This window comes from Rhinolophus sinicus, linkage group LG17 (genome assembly GCF_036562045.2).
Source record: "Rhinolophus sinicus isolate RSC01 linkage group LG17, ASM3656204v1, whole genome shotgun sequence".
Lineage (NCBI taxonomy): Eukaryota > Metazoa > Chordata > Mammalia > Chiroptera > Rhinolophidae > Rhinolophus > Rhinolophus sinicus.
In genome coordinates, this window is record NC_133766.1 from 2,489,438 (window position 1) to 2,509,645 (window position 20,208).

Sequence of the window (20,208 nt, forward strand, 5' to 3'; positions counted from 1 at the left end):
ACCAGAAAAGGGAAAACCTGCTGGGAAAACATACTTTTGTCAGCAGTTCTGGTAAACAACATAGGGATAAAACTTCTAGGTCTATTGCTAACACGGACAATTCAGGTATGCATTTTCTTTCTAGAACAACTCTTCTCTCCAGACCTTCAGAGAAGCTCAGCACCAGAATCCCATCTTCTACTTTCCTGGGACCATACTCTGTCTTTCCCCAGACCCTTCCTTATACTCTGTTACCTTTTATAGGACTGAACATGTTGCCCTCCTCCCAGGATGTGACGGAGAACCTTGGCTGGAGAAGAGAGGCTATGGGGCAAAGAAGGGCCCTTCACCAGCAGGCAATTACAGAAAACAGGACTTATGGGCTAAGCAGGGGTGGGGTCAAAGGAAAGCAAAATCCCTGAGTCTTAACTTCTAACATCAGGGAAGGAGCTCAGAGGAAAAGTCAAAGAACAGATTGAAAGCTCACGATTGCAGACACTCTGTCTTTGGTTTTAATATTCTGGTATGATCTGATTACCCTATAGGCCAAGGGAAAATATTTCATAATGTAGAAATCATAGAAACAGAGCAGAAATTCACCCGTGGAAAACAAATATCTGTGTGCCACTATGTGCCAGGAACCATGCTAGTCAGATGGCGTGAAGAATATAATTGTCAATAATATAATTCCCACCCACAACTCCCGACAGATGGTAATTAAATGTTTGCTAACTGGTAGGATGACTCTTCACACGAGCTAAGACCACAAAGGTGTCCTAGGAGAAATTCCAAAGCTTGGAGCAATACTTGTAATGCTGTGATCGGGAAAGGAACTGAAGATACTAGATATTCTTTGGATGCCTTTTGCCATCTTTCAGGACACTTCTACATAGGTCCATCTTTAGGTTTAATAAAGAAGAAAAATTCAGACTTTTCACGGTGACGAATAAAAAATCCTATTTGTGAAAATAAATAAATGAGAGATACGCACCCTATGGAATTGTATCTGAACAGTAAGAACAGTCAGCTCATGGTTGCTTTGACCAAACGTCCTTATATATATACTCATAACAGAGTACAACTGGAAAGACACCCACTCCCCTTAGAGGATGGTGGGATTATTGTGGGATTCAATGGTCGTGCAATTGCACAATATTCAGGCAACACATAAATAAATGAGAGGTTATTATCTTCCACGTGCTAGCCTCTCTTCTAAGTGCTTTACATGCGTCAGTTCATACACTTCACAATATTATACATGAGGGAAGAGTTTTAATTCCTTTTATGAAGAAGTTAGCTCAGATGGCCCAAGGTTATATAAATTACCGATGCTGGTTCAGCATTTGAAACTACCTGATGCCAAGACTGGTGTTTTTTGCTGTACATCACTATCTCCCCGTCATTTTCAACTGATGCTTTTCAGAATTTTATGTACTGGAATATTTAAAATCCTACTAGTGTGACATGTATTTTCTTTATTGCTGATTGCTTGCTGAAGCACGCAAATTGTTTTATTGTATATAGGCAAAAGATGTATTTTTCTAACAGCACTTATAAATATTTATAACGGAATGTCTTGTTGTAGTTTCTTTCTTCCATATAATTTTCAAATTGCATATTACAATGATGTGAAGCCAGAAATATTTTGCAACCAAACTGTGTTTCCTAACATGAAAATGTTTATCACCTCAGGCCATTAAACATGTTTGAGGAAAAGAACATATATTTTAAAGAATTTTCAGTTAAAAGCCTTTCTTTGACTGATGAGTTTGATGTACAACCCCCAATTTCTGCATTTAGCTTCTTTGCCCCCTTTGAAATTAGGCATGAGCATATGACTTGCTTTGGCCAAATAAATGCAAGCGGAAGTGACACATTTCACATTGTGTAGAATCTTTAAGACAGAGTGCCAACCAATCTTTCCTCTGCTGAGGTGTGAAGATGGAATCTTCTCCAGCCCGGGTCCGAGTGATCACAACAAGCAGAGCCAATCACCAGCACGAGCTTCTGTTTTGAGTCACTGATAGACAGGGATTGTCTGTTACTGCAGCATAACCTCACTTATCCTGACTGACACACTGATACAGCCATGGTCTCCATTTCTTTCTGTTCTCATCACACTTTATCTACATAAATATAGTTTTTTACGTGGACAGAATCATAGTATACACTTCCTTTTCTTTGTTCAACACTTTTCAAAACATTATATCGTAAACATTTTCTCAGCTTTTCATGAACACCTTATTTATCACTTTAATAATTATATAGCAGTGCATCATATCAACATGTAATTATTATTTCTCTATTATTTAAGTTGTTTCTGGGGTTTTCTTCCTACTACAAATAATGCAGCTGTAAGTATCTTTGCACATGTAGCTCTTTTGTTTTTGAAAATTATTTTCTTGGGATAAAGGAAAGACCTAGTTCTTTCCTTTTCATTTTGTAGTAAAGTATTTTTCAGTCAAACTTACAGTACCCTTTTCTTTAAATTGGTGCAGGAATTTTAGTACAAATGAAATTGAGAAAAGACTGCCATGTTTTACCCTTTATTTTGTCATTCGTTGAAGTTATAGTGCTAATTGGTTCCAAAGATAATGTGCAGAATATTTTGAAGCCACGTCCAAAAAGATATCATTTTGAAATACAACGATATGAAAACCTGACACCCTGATAAAATGAAGTGCTTGACTATAGCATTTTGTATAATACTTACAATAACTGACTCAAAGTGATACAAGTATGCCCTGAAGGCAGCTGAATTGTTTTTGCACAGACTCATGCTGCATGAGAGCAGCAGTATTTCTATGGGCCCTTTTATTGGTGATAAACATGTTGGCACAACATTAATCCTTAGGAAAACCAGCCTGGCTACCCTGCCAAGAAACAAAAAACTTCTTTCTTCACCTTACATGGGTCATTTTGATGAATAAAGCAATTTTATGTCCTCTAACGCAGACTATATATCTGAGCTTGTCTTCCACTTTTATATTCTCCATATTTTATATTTATCTAACACTTTTTCCAGGGCACGGACAGTGCTTCTTAGATCTTATCCCATAAATGCTTTGTAGAATGATGAAGTCAGCACTTTACACAAATATTTGAAATGTCCAGAGCCACCATTTGTAAAATTTTCAATTAGGCTAAGGCGTTTTTCCCCTCCTTTCCTTCTCCTCTTTCTTTCTCTTCCTCTCACCTCATGCCTTATTTTTAAAATTAGTTTTAGGTGCACAAAGCAACATAATAGACATTTACACTCATCACAAAATGATAACCCCCCAATCTACTACCCCTCTGACATCGTACAGCTGTTACAATACCATTGACTATCTTCCCTGTGCTGCACTTTACATCCCATGAATCTGTGTGTGCATGTGTGTGTGTGTGTGTGTGTGTGTGTGTGTGTGTGTATTTGACATTAAATATTATTCTACTTCAGCTTCAGGTGTACAGTGCAGTGGTCAGGCATCCACCAGTCTATGAAGTGGTCTCCCTGATAAGTCCAGTGCCCATCTGACACCCTACATGATCTTTACAACATTACTGATGATATTCCCCCAACTGTATTTCATATCCCTGTGACGATACTGTGACTACTAATTTGTACTTTCTAATTCCTTCGCCTTCTCTCCCATCCCTACCCCCTCCCATCTAGCAGCCATCAGTTTCTTTTTAATTTCAGTGACTTATTTTTAGTCTGTGGGACTGAGAGAGAAAACAGCGCAACCAACACCCTGGCGATAAGAATGAGTACTGCACGGAGAGGTGGGGCTCCTGTCTTTCCCTAACACGCCCTGATTTATGAGTGTTAGTTACAGGCCAGGCACGTACTGACATTTTGAAGTTGTGTAGGGATACACATCAGTCCCATAAAACAGAACGGACGGTATCATTAAACAGTACCATTGTAAGAGAACAAAAGACTAAAAACAAAAACAAAAACAAAAGCCTACATCTCTAAACAAAAAAGTCTTGGTAGGTTCTGTCCTATTGTGGAGAAGAGAATGTGGCAGAAAAACCCATTGTTTTGAGAAATAGAAGACATTTTATTTGAAAGTCATTTTTCATTAAGACACACACACACACACAACTGTGTTCTTTAGAAGGCCCAGCTCTAAACGAGTTTTGTGCCACCCACCCCAGTTGTTCCCATCAGCTGACAGACACCACAGTGTAGAGGTAGGCAGTTGACTGTGTGGGTCTGGAACTCAGAGGAGATGCCTGAGTTTGAGACATAAATCAGGAAGAATAAAAATTATGTGACTGAATAAGTTCTCTTAGACTCAAGCACAACCTTATAACTAGTGCAGCTTATTCTTTAAAAATCCTTGATTGCGAGGGAAAAGAAGAAAGCAAGACTCTGCCAACAGTATGCATATGTCTCCCTTTTCCCCTCCAATCTCAGCTCTATCTACCTTTGTCCCCTGAGCCAGACAGTTGTTGGAACCCAAGGGCAAATGGAATCAATTAAGGAGTTGATCTCTATGCCAGTCTCTCTCCCCCATGGGCCTGGCCAGTGCCTGGAGACCAGCTTCCGAAATTTCCAAGGTAAGGACCAAGATTGACAGATCAGAGGCAAGCAAGACCCAGTGCGGAAGTCTTTGATGAAAGCCAAGAGCAGCCCTTCATGAAGAACGCCTGGCCCAGCACTGGTAAGGGTGAGAAAAGATACATGAGTAGGTTGAGTTTTCCCTGAGGCCGGAAAGGCCCCGGAGTGGGGGACACAAAGACTGTCTCCAGGCATCTCAGCCAGAGAAGGGCTGCTTGCTTCTTTCTACATCTTGGGCCCATCAAGGTGGTCCACTACACCTTTACCAGATGCAAAACAGCTCGCTGCCTCAAGGCGCACTCCCGTAACCAGACCTTGGCCCCAAGAGCTGTCAAAGATAAATACCATTTCATATACATGATATCTGCATCCAGAGACAGGAAGATGAATCAGAAAATCAGAATACAGGCATAGGAAAACAGAAGCATGAAAAGAAGTCAATTTGCATAAAAAATGTGAAGAGATCTTAAGAAGATTCAAAGACAGCACAAGATATTCTTTGAAGCTTGAAAATATTTCCGACCTAAACATGACAGTAGACAAACTGAAGGGGAAAATGGTTACTGGACAGATTTAGAGAAATGGAGACAGATGGAGGAGACACAATATTCAAACAATTAATAGAAAAAATTTCCAGGATGGATTATTGACAACACACTCACACACATACACACACACACACACACACACACACACCCTTAGGTGAATTCCATGATCATGTTCCAACCACAAGAAACGAGTTATCTACAAACGAAAAATAATTGGACTTCACCAGACTTTACATTTGCAAGACCAGATTCTACATAGTGGCACAGAATCTAAAGATTCTCAGAGAAAATGTCTTCATCCTAAGAATCCTAAAACCTGACAAGATATGATTCATTTGTAATAAGAAAAAAAAAGTTCTTTGAGGGTGTATCCTCAACAGATAAATCAGAACATACACTTCGATGTGGAAGAAGAAGAGGGAAAATGGAAACAGTGTGAGCAATCTATCGTTAAGTCCAAACAGATAAAGATGGACCCTCTGGCACTGTGTGATCTAAGTACTAAATAAATGTTGCTTAGCTAAGAGCCCTAGCAAAGGGAAATTCTAATAAAGGCACCAACTGTCTCAACAAAATCAAGGCATGAAGAGGTCTAAGAAAAGACAGTAGACAACTGAAAAGAAGAGGTGCACATCAGAAAATTAATCCATCGGTGACAATAGAAACCAAAGGCCAAAGATTCCTCTTCATTGTTATGAGTTTCGGATTTTAAGAACTATTTGTGTTATAAAGATCAATGCAATTTTTTTTATCATGTTACAATTTTTTCTGACCATATTATTTTTCCATTGATTTAGCTTGCAGTGCTTTTCAAAAACACAAGTGTCTTGAATTTTCAGAACTCACATATGTCTACCTTTCCTGTTCTAAATTCAGAGTTTGAAAGCTGTGTTACAACGTACACCCTGTCCCAGGATTGTAAAATCAGTCTTCAAGAGTAGCTTGCAAGATTCTCACTTTTTCAGTTTTTTATGCTTAAATCTTTAATCAATTTAGAATTTACTTTCAACATTGTGACTATAAGAATCTGATGGTATTTATATGCTTGTAGTAACTCTCCATTTCCCTCCAATTCAGTCCAAACCCAGTGACCCTGCCTTTTTGCTCGCCACTTGTTGACTTCGAGTTGCTTAAGGTAAACTTAATTCCGTACATTTCTGTATATAGACTTGGTTTTTCTATGTCTGCACCTCTGTCTACTTCCTTCCCTCTACCCCATTTTCAGTTCAGCTCCTACCTGTCTGTAACACACCTTTCCAGTTAGTCACGAAGTAGCTCCTGCTTCTTTGCAACAGAAGTTTGCTTAGTCAGGGTGGTCACGGGACCCAGTGTTCTCCAGTAAGAGGAACGGCAAGACCACCAAACAGGTTTGCTGGGAAGGCTATTGTTTGCCTAGAAAAAGCCTCATGCTCTGCAAGCATCAATCTGTGCTCTTCCCCTTTCTCCTTCTCCCTCCCTGGAGCGCGGATCCAGGGCCTGTAGGAAGCATGACTTCAGACAACAATTTAGTCATGAACACATGTTTGGCTGAATACTTGTGTTTAGTGCATTTATGGCTAATCGTGCATCAAGTATATTATAAATCTAACTTGGAGAATGAATTTTCCTACAAATAATAATAATTTGGTAGGAAGTGAGATGGAGGGAATGATAATAACTGTCCTTTTCAAACAGGGATTCAGAGTAATAGATCATTTTTCCTCGATTTACGTACTTTAAACCTGTTTAACCATTAAAAAAATACTATGGCACAGAATGCAAGATGAACACAAATTTTCAAGATAAAACATAAGACTTCAGAACATGTAGAGCTGAGGTAGCCACCAAAGCACTGAGGGTACAAAAATCACTCTCCTCCATTATTAGAGGCAGAAAGTTGGATAAGCACAGATTTCAGAGGAAAATACAAATTGTTGATTCAGTTCCTTCTCAAATACATGACTTTCTTTTAGTATACGTATTTGTTTACTTGGGATTTTTTTTTCCATATATATACAGACCTTTAAGTCAGGCTCCAACTTTCGGTGATGACCTGCCAAATCACATAATTTCTGGAAGAGTCCAAGTGAAGCCCAATGTGAGGGAATTCACAGAAACGGACGCCATCTTTGATGACGGCAGCAGAGAGGAGAATATTGATGTTGTCATCTTCGCTACAGGATACAGCTTCTCTTTTCCTTTCCTTGACGATCTGATCAACGTTACTAATAATGAAGTGTCCCTGTACAAACTCATCTTCCCCCCTGAGCTGGAGAAGCCCACACTGGCTTTCATCGGCCTCATCCAGCCTGTCGGCAACGTGCTCACTGTTGCAGAACTCCAGTCTCGCTGGGCTACATGAGTGTTCAAAGGTACGTGAATAAATGTTGGGGAAAGACCTCATAGTTCAGGTAAAGCTAGTCCCTCACTTCTTCCTGCCCCTAGGGCTCTACTTTCGACACAATGCACGCCTGCTGTCCCCTAGAATCCCGACTGACCCTCAATCGTCTTTTCTAGGGCTGAGCCAATTACCCTCAGTGAAGGACACGATGGCAGATATCACCCAGAGGAAAAGGGCTTTGGAAACATGGTAAATAAATAATTGGTAACAACTAGGTGGGGACCCACATAGGGAACATGGAATTCCTGAACTGGGACCAAAACCCACACTTCATGTCACTCAATCACGTGAGAGTCCTCTCCATAGCCTATGTCATTACGTAACAAAACCAAGCCGGAATCTTCGTCATGCAACAAATAACCATGTATGGATTCGCATTCAATCATATTAAGTCTGAATTTCAGTTCTTAACCTCAATGTAGTCATTATCGGTGTTTCCTCCAAGGTCTCACCAGAATCCAGGAAACCTATGTGAGTCCCCCAAACGTGGGGATAGTCTGAATGTCACCACATCACATCCCTACTTGACACCTTCACTGCCTGAGTCTAAAGTACACTCTGTGAGCTCGGAGCCTTTGACTTCCCTGCCATAAGGAGGGTAAGGACACGGCTCCAGCGGAGCTGGGCTCAGGGTCCAGCCTCCCCAGGAACCCCACACACCATTCCCTCTGAAATCTTGCCACGGGCTTCTAGACGCTTTCACACCACACTTCTATTCCATATACTATGTGAAGTCCCCTCTGTTTGCCTTCAAAGATATTTATCATATCCTCTTCTGTGAGCCTAGAATTGACGGAAAGAATAGCTAGAAGTGGAGACACTTTCCAAGGAAGACTTTTTTTAATCATGTAACAAAAACGTGGAGACAAGGAAACCCAAAAGGCTGGCCTACTTTGATAGACTAGTGGAGGAGAGGAACACAGACAGAACATACACAAGTTAATATCTTAACCACCTTGCCACATTGTTTCAGGATTCTAAAGCCTTTAGTGTGCACGTGTGTGTTTTCAGATAAAGAAGAAAAATTCATTCCCATTAACTCACTCCATTTTAGAATCAGGTTTACAAAAGTTGCACCACAGAAAACCAATGGTTGAGGAACCATTCAAGTGTCATTCTCATCAATATTTGGAAGAACATTCACTCATTAAAAATCTATTTTTATGGCAGGCGCATGTCTAAGCGTGTCCAACAGGACTGTGGCGAGTGGGTCGCTTTAGCTTTCTAGTTCAGTCCCTTCACCTTTAAACTGAGTAGCAGTCAAAGTCTTGTCCTTTTCAAATGATACACAGCTCTGTCCTCCCACCTGTTTCGGGTACGTGAAGACACCCCGCCACACACTCCAAGTGAATTACATGGATGAGCTCGCCACCCTGGTGGGGCTGAAGCCTAACCTGCTGGTCCTCTTTCTCTCGGACCCTAAGCTGGCCATGGAGGTTGTCTTTGGCCCATGTACCCCGTACCAGTATCGGCTGCAGGGGCCGGGGAGTGGGACGGGGCCCGGAGAGCCCTCCTGACCCAGAGAGAGCAGATCACCAAGCCCCTGAGGACTCGGATTACCAGTGAGGACAGTGGCTCATCCTCACAGCTTCCTGGGCTGAAGATGGCACCAGCTGGCCTGGCCCTTCTGGCTGCTGCCTTAGCGTACTTTAGATACATCCGTCACGGTGATGAATAGAAACAAGTGAATGAACAGTGAGCAGAGAAAGGTGATAGGTTGTCCTGCTCCTGGACCACGATATTTTTTAATTTGTAAGTCAGTAACATATGTTCAATATTATTTAGGATAACTGTATCCACTTCGGAAAATGTGATCTCCATACACTTTACAAATAGATTTCTTTCTTTAAAAGTAGGTATGCATCACACTTCTCTTTGTACTATGAATGCACAAGAAAAGCTTATCTAAGAACGTGTGTGTAACATACAGTTTACCTAAATTGGTTTCGCACCGCTAAATCTCCTTAAAGGAATCTATAAATAAAACGTTACTTTAACACTGATTTTATTGTCAATGTTATCTTTCTTCCTCGGAGTAATTCCATCGTATTCTAATCCAGAATGAAAGCTGAACCTTTTCAAACTGAGCCTTTTCTTTTTTAATGCTGTTTTTTACAGCACAGAAATTAAAAGTCACAAGTAAAAACTCTTTGAGATGTTCATTTACTATTAGGTTGGTGCACAAGTAATTGTGGTTTTAAAGGTTAAAAACAATTGCAAAAACCCCAATTACTTTTGCACCAACCTAACAGGAATTAAGTATGCGTTTCTTTTAAGTTCATTTGAAAACAACCCTTTTATTTTGAAGAAACAACTAAAATAAAGTGCAATATATTTCAGATGTTTCAAAAAATTACTCTAAAGGGTCAATATTTAGAAACAAGCAACTATGTTGTATGACAGCCACTGTCATACAGAAAGTTATATTAAGCAAAGCCTAGGTTGACCTCCAGGGACCAAACACAACTACTGGCTGACCTGGTCACTCTGCCCAGCTTCACTGCAGCCCTTTCTTTACCCTGGATAGTCGTGATTTTGGGGGCGGGCAGAAGGGTCCTTTGCCCCCCAAGGCCTCCTCCTCCCACTAACTGATTATGTGACATCCTCCCCACACTCAGCCTGTCATTTAGCTGAAGGACGTTCTTCCCTTGTCCCAAATAATAGATTCTCTGCGGCGTTCCTACCCTCCTGGGGAGGTCAGAAATTCAAGTTCATGCTGATCCCTGGAAAATGGACCACACAAAGCTACTGAGATGGCCTGGGCAGCAGAAGCCCCCCGCAACTCATGGATGTGCCTGAAAGTTTCTCCAAGGCAGACCTGAGAAATCCTCAAGGAAAATACTTTTCCATTTCTAATTCTCCATACTTTCACTTCTTAGAGGAACTACCAGAGTAGTTTTCTGAAGCCAAGTCCCTCCCAACGGTTATAGTTCTGAATATTAAAACGTCAAAAAACGTTAATTTTGACGATGTTGTTTTATGAAAGTTAAAAACCAAAAACTTGCTGAACTGACTCTAAAACAAAAATTTTCTTGGCAGTGAGGACGTGGCTCCAAGCCCTCAAGCACCTTTTCTGTTCCAAAGGCATTTAGTGTGTGCATCCTGGGAACGGACGGCTGACGAATATTCTGTCATCCTGGCTTCTCCAGGCATCTCAGACGCTATAGGGTGAGGAGGTTCCCCAAGGTATTTGACGAGCTAGGGCTAGATATGAACACTACAATCTGTCCTTTTGGGAGGAATAATCCATACAACTCCATGAGGAAGCCCCTGATAAGCACACACAATGAGATGTGTGCATTGCTGAGAACGGCACACTCCAGAGAGACTCCTCAGAACAAATGGATCCTTCTGTGAGGCTTGAACAGGCCTCCACCTTCTCTTTCTTCTCAGGCAACACCCAACAGAGAACTGCGCCCAGTGAAAGCTGAACAAATACTTCTGACTACAGATCTCCCACTGGGAAAGCCCATGGTCGAGGGAAGTAAATGAGTAGGAAAACATGTTATACACTTAGTATTTCTGATGTGTCGTTTTCCCTAAATCTTCCAAGGGGTCTTTCAATATAATGATACTTATAAGTGTGAAACAATTTGACACATGGGCTAATTACATTGTATAGTGTCCTTTAAATGCCAGGAAGCCTGAATAGCCCCTCATGTATGAGGTGATGAAACAGACACGTGCAGCTGGCTGGCCCAAGGCCCACTGAGCTGGGGTTAGGACCAGAAACACCCAGGTAGATGGTTCCCATGCTTCAAATCCCACGGCTGCACTGTCACTGTCTCCAAAGCCTTGAAGGAAATGCTCTTCCATGAGTAACCAGTGCTGTAGGACGTGGGGTCACCAGCTGCCTTGCAGTGTCCGCCTTAGGCAGCGTCACACTTGTGCAATGACACCTCGGCCACAGGGCATCACAGGCTCCCAGTTTTCTCAGTTTATTGGAACTCAAGTGGGTACTGGCAGTGGGTGGCTTGTACCTGAGTACCCCTGCTGGATACAATTCAAAGTATAATAAGGTCCTTATGTTCTCAGACCACCCTTCCTTTAGCTGCTTAGGGCATTCTGTTCAATTAGCGACAGAGCCAGCTGAAGCATAAGCCTACTCGGAACCCCCAAGAAGCCCTGCTGTTTTTACACTGTGCTAGTGGTATTTTCTATTTATGCAATTTCGCTCATTTACTTCCTCATTCATCGGTATAACAAACGAGCCAGTCCAACGCACAGGAAGTAATTCAAGGTCTACTGTTCTCGGCATCGGAAACCAAGAAAGACCATCTGAGCAGGAAATGTCATCAGGTTCCCTCCTTAAACAGACAAATCCCTTACTGAGAACAATATAAACCTGCCTGACCCCATGGCATTCTGCCTCTCCCTAACCTCTTGCCTTCATGTGGGTCTATCCACTCTCTCCCATGTCCCATCCACTCTCTGCCACACCCTCACTGCTCATCTGTACTCCAGCCCTGACAACTTGAGGGGAACCAGACACGTGGCACGAGACTCGCTCCCCACTTCTCAGCCCTTACTGTTCCTAATTCTTGGCCCTTATTTTTAGCCCCCAGCCCATGTATGGTTGCCTCATGTGCCCTCTCGTTTGGGCGACCTTCAAAGCTCCCTTTCTGGTTATTTTGGACATTAGCTTTCTAGCAGTTTTATTCTGTTCTTTCCTTCCCTACCCGACTCCCTCCACCCCCCACCCCAAGAAGCTCAGAACTTCACAAAATACAGCTTTCTGGAGTCTCTTCAGGAAAGGACAGACTGCCCAAAGTTCAACAAAACATACAAACCTTTTCAAAGCTGAAAATAAACGTATAAACAATATAAACCAGAGCATCAGTATTTGGTTCAAACACATCTGAGAAGCGACCTCCGTAGGAAGGCTAAATATGAATAGTCATAGTCACGTAATTTGGATAAAAGCAGTTTCTCTTCTTTTCCCGGAATGGGTATGTCTGTGGCTTATGAAACTGTGAAGTTTGTTCAAATTGGAGAGAGAGTCGGAAAGAGACAACCAGGGCAGCAGCAGGTGGGAAGAAAAGGCCTTGTAGGAATCTTTCTGGCAATTTTTTTTCCATTGCTAAGATGGGCACGCCACTGCCACCTGGTGGCAGTATTGTGGCTCACAGAGGCGGCTTTCCAGGGTAAGCAAGTCCTTTTCGCAGTTATATTTGCAAAATTGTTTATGAAACGCACCCTGTTCATTCCATCTAATTAGATCATTTAGGACAAACCTAGGGCCGATGGGTAACAACAAACCTTATAGACAAAAACTGGGACTTTGAACTTTCTGAGATGACACTGTCACAAGCTCCTTCTCCAAACTATGAACTTCTGCCTTGTCAGGCCTCCAGCCCAGCGCACAGGTCGACGCCCGCAGAAGCCCGAGGGAGTGAACAACCAGGTGGACAGCAGGGCTGAGGCCACACGCCGAGGCCACCCACGCATCCGTGCGGCCGTGCGCAAACCCGTCCTCACTGGACACAGGTGATCGCGTGGGCTTTACATAATTGCCAAGGAGAGCCAATTAACGTTCCCCAGCTGTTCTTAGTATGAACAGTTCTAATTATTATCACTAATAATTATTACTGATAAACTAGAACGGCCCGTAACAGACGTCAGGTGAGCGAGGTCTCCCTCCAGGCACCTCACTGTCCTGCACTCACCCTTCCGACGACGCTGAGGTGACACGAGGCCGACGTGACGAGACGCAGGGAGGGAGGTGACGTGGGCCCGGTGACACGGCGTCAGGCTGCTCGCACCTGCTGACCACGTGACACGCACTTTCCGGCTTCTCTTCGGAGCCTCCGAACTGCCAGCGTCACGACCCTGGCGCTTTGGGGCCGTTTACGAAGGACAGTCAGGCGCCGTGGCCACCAGCCCCGCGCCCGGGACAGCGGCGCTGACCCCCAAGGGGCTGTTGAAGTAGCTCCCGGGGCGTCCGGGGGCGGGGACGCCGGGCAGGGGGAGGAGCCACGACCAGGTGGGCGGAGCGAAGGCGCGGGGTTTCCTCCCGCCACTCAGCGCGGGGCGACTTAAAACTCGTGAATTATTCTTGGACTTGTCCATGTATTATTTTCAAACCTTGGTTGACAGGGGGTAACTGAGACCGCGAGAAGCAAAATCATAGATGGGGGGGAACTACTGTAAAATATTTCTCTCCAAAATTATTTATATGCTACTCTTTAAAAAAGTAATATAAGCGTAGCTGAGGTCGTCTGGATGACCAGTGACCAAATTTGTTTGTATTCACGACTGCGTTAGTGCCAAAAGGAACTGGATTTTAATGGTCTCAGAACAACAGACGAGGATTTAATGGGTAAGTGATAAGCAACGAAGCGAAGGCCAATCCAAGTTTTTACAGTATTAATAGTTTAAAGAGAGAAAAGTAAAAAAGAGAGAAAAATCAACTTATCACTTAGCACATAGTGATGTAGTCGTGCCAAGGCCAAAAGGACTAGTTTATACCATGTTCACACTGAAGCCTTTTACTTCGGTTAGATTAATGTTAGTTTTGTTCGTATTTCACTTTTAAATTTGCTTTTGAAGTTATGTAAGATCTTTACGTAAGTAACTTATATCTGGTTTTAATGATTGCACATTTTAAGGAATCATATCATTAAAATAATTTAAGTCAACACTATAGATCCTCAAAACTTAATTTTCACTTAAAGGACGTCTACCAAGATTATTTATTAAAGCACTGTTTATAATTCAGAACGTTGCCAACATCTCAAATCCCAAGTACCTAGCTATACAATACTGGTTACACAGATATGGGGCGGCCACCCAAAGGAACACAATACAGCTGGGGGGAAAAGCATAAGGTAACCTCTCTGTACCGGTTTGGAGGAATCTAGCATACTCAGGAAATAGGAAAAAGTACAGAACTGTGTAAATAATATAAAGCCTTATGAGTAAGAAAGGGATAAGAATAAGAATATACCAAGTTGAAAGCGAGACAAGTGATTGGTTCTGCCCAGGAAGCAGAGATTGGCTTTATGGAAGGTGACAAAATGGGCAAACTCCCCAACTTGGCATGGGTGCCCCCCCCAACCCTCACCTCACCCTACCAGTATCTCACAGTGTCTTGTCAGTCTGTTTTTTGCTACCCAGGAGAGGACAGAGACCATCGCAAGTGCTCTATAAACATTTCCTCAGTGAATGAAAAAAAGGATTTCTATCACTAAGGGATTTTATAAGAAGCAAAATCGCTATCACTAAAGAGATGAAAGGAAGGCGAACCCCACTGAGCCAAGTCACATCTGGGACACATTTTTTAAAGCGCTCTCTCAGCCATGTGTAATTAGTGAGTGTTGAGTACTCTGGGGCAGGTAGGAAGGGCCATGCACGTGCCTCAAAATAATTCAGTGCTTTAGGTGTTTTTCTCATGTGACAAGAATATTTCTTTTCACGGCTGACAACTGTTCACATTTTCCCCACTGTGAGGTTACCCTGACCGTGTGCCTTGTCATTTTCTCTCTCCTGCAGAGGTAAATCCCCTGTCTATAAAAGTGTGCCACCATAATCCCACGAGCTTCGCGAAGACAGCTTGACAGTTTTGACTAAGCAGCATATTTAATAGCTCAAGGGTTAGCTGGTAAAGAAGTAACTAAGAGAAAACAGATTTCAGAAGTGGATAGAAATTCTTCCCATTGCACAGTTTGCTCACTACAAAGGTAGGACCTACGAAGGAAGGTGTCTTTAAATCTAGAGATAAATATTAGAGATAATTAGCTCCTGGGCCTTTTCAAAAATAAGCTAAAGATAAATCTGAGCTTGAACCCACTGAATGCAATTAATGTCAGTTAAATCTCAGTGGCCTTGTTCCTAGACTTTTGCAATTTTAGAAAAGCTGACATGAAAAGATCAGAAAGTGCTAGAGTATGTTGAACTTCAAAGCATTGAATTCTCTCAGTATTTATGATTGTGGCTGTGGGCCTATAATATTCCAGACTCTGTCCTTGGCCCTGGGCTACAAAGATGACTAAGAAATGGCCTCTGCCTTCAAGAAGCTTACAATTTACGGCAAATGAACTTGTAGTTTTATTCAAAATTGAGGGTCGCTGGAATATCACAGACTTATGTGGAGACTAAGTATGGTTGAAAGAGGTGTGTCTGGGTGCCAAGGCAACAGGGGTAGACCACTGATGGTTCATTTATGTTCTAACTTGACTGGACCACAAAGTGCTCAGATATCGGTTAAACACCATTCCCGGGTATGTATGTGAGGGTGTTTCTGGATGAGACTCACATTGGTCAACTGAGTAAAGCAGTGTGTTCTTGCCAGTGTGGGTGGGCCTCCTCCAATTCTTGGGGCTCCCAGAGGAAGGGAAGACTTGCTCTGTCTCTGCCAGATGTTGGAGCCGGGATACTGACCTCTTCCTGCCTTCAGATGCAGACTCAGACTGGAACTTAAACCATCAGCTCTCTAGGTTCTCAAGCTGGAACTTCCACTATTGGCTCCTCTGGATCTCAGGACCCTAGACTCAGACTGGAACGATGGCATTGGCTCTCCTGGGTCTCCAGCTTGCTGGCAGCAGAACATGTGACTTGTCAGCCTCCATTACGATGTGAGCAAATCCCTTATTTATCTATCTATCTATCTATCTATCTATCTATCTATCTATCGATCTATACATATATGTATATGTATAATTTATAGGTATAATTTATCCTATTGATTCTGTTTCTCTGGAGAACCCAAACTAATACATCTGGCTTTTAAATCTAAAGATTTCAACAAAACCTTACCATGTAAATATACACAAGTTCATTCCATCAAGTTTATCAGACAACATAATATTCTATCCACTGATTATAAGATCTGTTTTTTACTTCTATTTTTATTATAATGTTTAATTAGTTTATTCACAAAATAACACTTAATTTGATTAACCAAAATCAAATCACATAAGCTATTACTCCATCTCAAACAACTTTCAACTGTGCCCTTAACAGAAGAGTCATTCTCCTGTGTTATCTGCTGCCTTTCTTCCAGGTCTCAACCAGCTGTAGAAGTCAGCCCGATGGCAGCATACAGGAGCAAATGTACCCAGTGTTTCAGCCGGCTGTTGCCATAGTGTCTTCCCCGTATTCATACCTGCAACATTCTGGTAACCAGAAGAAGCAAAAAAAAAACACAAAAGCTTATGATTTTTCTCCCCCTTCCAACTCCACTGCCTGCCCACTCTCAATGATTATGTAGTTTTCCCGTGTCAAATTCCACCCTCAAGCTGACATTGGGACTCTGATACAGCCTACAGATAACAGCCATCTTCAACTGAGACAATTCTCTAGGTGACAGGTCTAGAAAATTAGAGAGAAAAAAAACCACAGCCTAAGTGTTTAAATAAATTGAATAGAAAAGGCTGAACGGCAATATCTTAATCCCAAAGAAGCATTACGATGCCTTGGGTGTGTATTGATTTCTTTAGGAATGTAGGCGGAAGACATGTGTAGAATCTTCCTTCAGCAAGGAGGCCAGTCCAGGATCCCTTTTCATCACAGGATCTTCAGTGGCCCCTGCACACTGGCTGTGACTCCTGGGACCAACCTCAGTCTCCTGAAGAAGCATCTCAAGACATGGACTCCTCTTTGTAGAAGCTGAGCAGGAGCAAGCCATTGGTTTTCATCTGGAAGTTACAGGAAGAAGACTTTTGCAGTGATTATTACATTAAAAGGTTGCTATCCATCCCATCTGAACTGACCACTCAGAACTTAGGGTTCCTTTTGAAATGCACAGCTGTGACAACCAAATTCCTCTGCCCTGATATTGAAAGTTCAAAAAAGGTCCTGCCTGGACTTAACTGTGTCTGAAGGAACCAACCCTTTAACTGGATTGTTTGGGCTTGTGGTTTTTCTATCAGAGCTAATGAGTTTATTTCCAAGTTCAGTTTTTACACACATAAAACAATTATGAATGCCAAGTAATTGTCCTGTATAATAGCCCTTGGATGTCAAGTTTTACTGCCTCTTCATCCTCTTAAACAGATAATGGAACCGATATGTTCAGTTGCTGGCTTAGGTGCCACACTGACTCGTAACTGTGTGTACGGAAAGCCCAAGAATGGCCTGACCTTGGATCCTGTTCTTAAAATAACAGAAAATTACCGTGTCAGCTGTAAACCAAGAGTGACAGCCAACCATTCAACATGTCAATGGCAATCAATGAGCAGCAACGTATATTTGGGCACCCTCAAGTCTCCCCTATGTGGAGTGCTCCGTCCTCAGGCTCTGAAAAAATTAACGAAGATCAAAGCCAGACATTGTTGTGTCTAAGGGTTTTAGTCCAAAGGAGAAGACCGAACTAATAATTTAAGATTAAAACTGAGTCTTGTTACCTATTACTGCATAACACATCGTCCCAACACTTAGTAACTTAAAAGACCAGCAATAATTGTATTCTCTCTCATGATGTCTGTGGTCAGGAATCCAGGAAGGGCTCAGCTGGAAGGCTCTGGCTGAAGTCTCTCACGACAATGGCTGAAGCTGGGGCAGGCTGGGGCATGGCTGAGCATTTGTCTCTTTCTGTAGCTTAGGCTCTTCCCACGTGGTCTCCTCACATGAGCTCATGAGGGCTTCCTCACAACATGGCAGCCGGAGCGCCCTCAGCCTGATGACATGGCAGCTTAAGGCTCCAGCATGAGGGCTTCCCGCAGGCAAGAGGAAAGTTGCATTGCTTTTTCTGACCTAGTCTTGGAAGTCATATAGTGTCACTACTGCTACATTTTAAGGGTCACAAGCAAGTACAAACCCATCCAGATTCAGAGGGAAAGGAATTAGACTGCACCTGTTGATGGGGGCATAGGAAGATTTTAGAAAACCGTGCAGAACGGGCTGTAGAGTTGCAGCCATCTTTGGAAAATACAATGTGCTACAAGATGAAACAAATACGTAACAATGGTGACCTGACCTTTGATCCCAATGGTGTTGGATCTGCCCCCAAGACTCCACTTCATCTGACGCTTCAGCTCTTTACTGCCATTCTTTTCCCAAATTTTCAAGCAGAGCCCAATGCTTTATTGACCTTAGCGTTCCTCAGTCCAAAATCCTGTTGCGTAAGGATCTTCCGTCAGTTATTTCTTTTTTCCAGAGCCCCCATTCTTTCACTGCCTCTCCACCGTCCTGAAAAAACCTGGAGAGACTCTCCTATATCACAGGGCCGTGCTATGTGTTGCTCCCAAATTCCCCAGACTCTTGGTGCTCTTTCAATCTTAAATCTGTAGGATCCATTTAGGTGGCGTTCTAGAACAGGAAGATTCCTTTTTTGTTATAAACATATCAATGATTGCCTAGGCTTCAAAGGACGGTGGGTGGGGTTGGGGGAATGTTTACCGGGAAGGAAGTGAGGGAACTTTCTGGGTTGATGGCAATATTTTAAACCGTGATGAGGGTAGTGGCAACATAAATCTATGTCTGCCAAAACTCATCAAAATAGATGTATTCATTAGACGTATTCATTAGATGAATAGATGTATTCATTTTTAAAATAAACTATACCTCAATAAATTTAATTTAAAAAAGAAGAAAGAGAACAGAGTTGTAAACCCTTTCCTCAGAGGATGATCCTTAGCGCCTGGGCTCCCTGTGACATTCACGGAACATCCAATTAACCAGATATGTCATCACAAGTAAGAGCAAATGGATCTTACTTTGCTTTGTATTACCAGTACCTAGCCCCGGTCCCTTAATGGAATAAAGACATTTAATTAAACAAATAAATTAATTGATTAAATAAACACACTTAATAGAAGCTTGTTAATGGAATTCAGGCATCCAACTGAACTCCATGAGACCACAAAGGAAGGGCGACCAACCCATTCCAGACGGTGTCAGAAAAGGCTGGAGAATAACTCACAATGGTGGTTCCTCCCTACGTAAGGGTGAAAATGCCATTTCAAAACTTAAAAAAATTTCAACAGCCTCAGATGAAACTAGTGATACCTCCAGTAACTATTGGTTGAAAAAATGTGGTTCCAAAAACCACTGCTCAAGAATGATTTCAATAAATTCCTATCTTATCAACCATAGCATCATGTAGGGAGCTATTTTAACAACAGCGCTCCCATTTGTAGATTCCATTATTCCATCTAGAGACAATATTTGGTGTCCCTATAAAGGTGTAGATGACACATGACAACTTTTTGTCCCACTGAGAACCACTCATTGGTACTTACTTCTGGGTATCCTTCCTGGATTGTAACTCATGCTTCAAAGTCTCTTTTTTACAGAATATTTAAATGATCTCTACTAGAAAAGATATTACCATCTTTCCCTGAAAATAAGACCTAACCGGAAAATAAGCCCTAGCATGATTTTTTCAGGATGACATACCCTGAACATAAGCCCTAATGTGTCTTATGGAGGAAAAATTAATATAAGACCCAGACTTATTTTCAGGGAAACACGGAAGTAGAAAAGAAATTATGGAATGTAGGTTCCAAAACAAATTCCCAGCCCCATCACTTATAGTCTCTGATCCCTTGGATAAGTTATGGAATCATACATAATAAGCCTCAGTTTCTTCATCTGTAAGAATGGAAAAATGATATCTCACAAACTCGACATAATTCATTTCAAAGTGCCAAATACTCTACCTACCTAGCCTGTAATAAATGCCCAATAAAGTGCAGAGGGGAAACAAATCCCTTTTATGGTTAATTGACTATTTCCCCTGACCCCCTACCCTACGATGACAGATATTCCCACAGCTTATTCCAGCATTTCCCTCCCCGGAATACCATATGATC

General features: G+C 42.2%; 1 long non-coding RNA gene across 1 annotated transcript in view; it reads right to left on the minus strand.

Annotated features, from left to right (window-relative positions):
* Window positions 1-20,208, minus strand: part of LOC141569343 (uncharacterized) — a 117,477-nt gene that overhangs the window by 88,632 nt on the left and 8,637 nt on the right. The window contains exons 3-4 of the long non-coding RNA XR_012492878.1: window positions 17,013-17,091; window positions 13,123-16,569 (exon numbers count right to left, since the gene is read on the minus strand). This is a non-coding gene — a long non-coding RNA (uncharacterized LOC141569343). The remainder of the gene's footprint in view (window positions 1-13,122; window positions 16,570-17,012; window positions 17,092-20,208) is intronic.